We start from the raw sequence: 3,154 nt of genomic DNA, 5'->3' as shown, positions 1-3,154 counted from the left end.
CTGATTGTACTCAAAAGAGTACAAGAGAAAGATTTGTGGGACACTGGGTGTTAGCAGACGTGTGTAATGCTGCATTCTGCAAATATGCAGAAAGTACAAGAGGACTTTCCCAAGCAAGACGCTCCCTGCAAGTGACCAGGAGGAAATAAGACAAAACTGACTGATGCACAGGTAGAAGAGGTCAACACTTCAACAATCTTGGGAAACCCCTGGCTGAGTTACTGAAAGGGTAAACTGTACATGTACAGGATCCAGTCATGAAAACATGGAACCTGGTGAAGGTTGTTTTCTTCAATCATCAATGGCTAAATGCTCTTACAAAAAGCCATACTTATAACCTGCTTCACACTCAGAAGGAAATGCCATATGTCCTCCTCATGGTTAGTGAGAACGACCCTTTTAGAACACATTTCTCAAGTAAAAAAAGCTATAGGAATGATCCCTAAAAGTATAGTTGGTGAAGCTGAGACTCCAAGGTCATAGGTGACGAGACCCAAACCAGTAAGCAAATGAGAAGGAACAGAGTCGTATTCGACCTATACCTGAGCTGGCAAAGCAGGAAAAAGCCGTCAAAAACACTAGCAACATCACCAACAAGCGACTGACAGCATCACCAACAAGTGATGCAACATCATCAACAAGCAACACATTAGCAACATCAAGCACGATTCCTACAACACCAAGAGCAACACACAAAACATCGCCTGCACAGCTTGTCAACACACCACTGAGAGCAATTAATACCAAATCTACAAAATGGAGGTACAGCATCCTAAGCGATACCATGAATAATGCTTTTTGAGAAAACAAGCATTGAGGGGAAAAAGGCACTTAAAGTGTCCAGTTTAATTATAAAAGTCGATTGTTAATCTTCTTTAGTTTAGACATATCCCTTGAATTTACAGATGACATGTGCTTTATTAATAAAAATATAGAAGACATCCAGATAAATAAGTTTTCAGACACAGCCAGGAAAGTTGGGCTATACAACAACAGTACAAAATCCTAGGTCATGGAAGTTGATGATGACTTTGAAGACAAATTACACCTGCAAGGTGAACAACTGTAAACTGTGCATCCAGCCACCAAAAAGGCAATGTTAGAGAATGCACAGAGAAGGATGCTCGATGTCGGAGCTTACATTGGAAAAGCTAATGGAGCTTTTTGCACACTGCACTCAACCTGGAAATACAATGTAATTAGAGAACAAACAAAGTGGATGAATTTAAGAGCAATGCACTGTCTGTGAGTGGAAGTGGTGGTGGAGTGATATTGTCACTGGGCCAGTAATCCAGAGACCCAGGGTAATGCTCTAGGGACCCAGGTTCAAATCTCATCACAGCAGATGGTGGAATTTAAATTTAACCAATAAAAATCTGGAATTAAAAGTCTAATGACAACGATGAAACCATTGTCCATTGTTGATTGTGGTAAAAACACATCTGATTCACTAATGCCCCGTTGGAGGAAGGAAATCTGCCATCCTTGCCAGGCCTGGCTTATATGTGATTTTAGATCCAGTGGTTGACTCTTAAATGCCCTCTGAAATAGCCTTGCAAGGCACTCAGTTGTACCAAATCACTAGAAAGACAATTAGGAATGAAACCGGACGGGCCACCCGGCATTGACCTCTGCATCAGAAATGACAACAGCAAACTCAGCCCTGTCGGCCCTGCAAGTCCTCACACATTGGTGGTTGGGCCAAAATTGGGAGAGCTGTCTCACAGACTAGTCAAGCAACAGCCTGACGTAGTCATCCTCACAGAATCATATCTTACAGCTCATGTCCTAGACTCCTTCGTCAGCATCCCTGGTTATGTTCTGTCCCACTGGCAGCACAGACCCAGCAGAGGTGGTGGCACAGTGGTATATAGTCGTGAGGGAGTTGCCCTAGGAGTCCTCAACATCGACTCCGGACCCCATGAAGTCTCATGGCACCAAGTAAACATGGGCAAGAAACCTCCTGCTGATTACCACGTACCACCCACCCTCAGCTGATGAATCAGTGCTCCTCCATGTTGAACATCGCTTGGAGGAAGCACTGAGGAAGTACACATTTCCTGCTGGATGATTAACATCTGCCAAATTACAGACGACTTCAGAGGCTTGTCATCAGCCTGGGGCTCAGCATCAGCCTGGACTCCAGCACTCCTCCGAGTGTCAGAAGCCTGGATAACAATAGCTTCTGACAGCTGGCCCAGTGCTTATGTGCTGCTCAAACCAGTTTGTGCTTCCCATTCAGCCAGAGTGTGCAAACGCAACAAGGTGTAAGTGTTTGAGCTGGTGGGAGGTGCGATGCAGGCAAGTAACATTTGCACCACACAAGTGCCAGGCAAGGACCATCTCCCATACGAGTGATAATCTAACCATCGCCCTTTGACATTCAATAGCATTTCCATCACTGAATCCCCCACTATTAACATTCAGGGTGTTACAATTGACTAGAAACTGAACTGGACCAACCATATAAATACTGTGGCTACAAGAGCAAGTCGGAGGTCAGAGTTCTGCAACGAGTAACTCACCTCCTGACTCCCCAAAGCCTGTCCACCATCTACAAGGCACAAGTCAGGAGTGTGATGGAATACTCCCCACTTGCCTGGATAAGTGCAGCTCTCACAACACTCAACGCCATCTAGGACAAAGCAGTCCACTTGATTGGCACCCCATCCACAAACATTCACTCTCTCCACCACCGACGCACTGTAGCAGCAGTGTGTACCAACTACAAGATGCAATGCAGGAACTCACTAAGGCTTCTTAGACAGCACCTTCCAAACCCACGACCACTACCATTTAGAAGAAAAAAGGTAGCAGACACATGGGAACATCACCACCTGGAAGTTCCCCTCCAAATCACTCACCATCCTGACTTGAAAATATATCACTGTTCCTTCACTGACACTGGGTCAAAATCCTGGAATTCCCTCCCTAACAGCACTGTGGATGTACCTACATCACAGGGACTGCAGCGGTTCAAGAAGGCAGCTCACCACCACCTTCTCAAGGGCAATTAGGGATGGGCAATAAATACTGGCCTAGCTCGTGATGCCCACAGCCCATGGCTGAATAAAAAAAATGTTTCTGTATGGAACAGATGATCTAACAAAGGCAGCCCAAAGAATCTTAACAGCTTCCAGTGCAGTGTGCTTCA

At 45.2% G+C, this 3,154-nt stretch overlaps 1 non-coding gene across 1 annotated transcript; it reads right to left on the bottom strand.

Moving 5' to 3' along the window:
• Positions 1-250: 250 nt before the first annotated feature.
• On the bottom strand, positions 251-458 carry LOC144696834 (small nucleolar RNA U3). Its single transcript, XR_013580248.1, has one exon. It is a non-coding gene; the product is annotated as a small nucleolar RNA U3 (small nucleolar RNA).
• Positions 459-3,154: the final 2,696 nt, after the last annotated feature.

Source organism: Cetorhinus maximus, chromosome 22 (genome assembly GCF_964194155.1).
Source record: "Cetorhinus maximus chromosome 22, sCetMax3.hap1.1, whole genome shotgun sequence".
Classification (NCBI taxonomy): Eukaryota; Metazoa; Chordata; class Chondrichthyes; order Lamniformes; family Cetorhinidae; genus Cetorhinus; species Cetorhinus maximus.
Note: the sequence above shows the minus strand (reverse complement) of the source record. Positions and strands in the feature narration are given on the sequence as shown.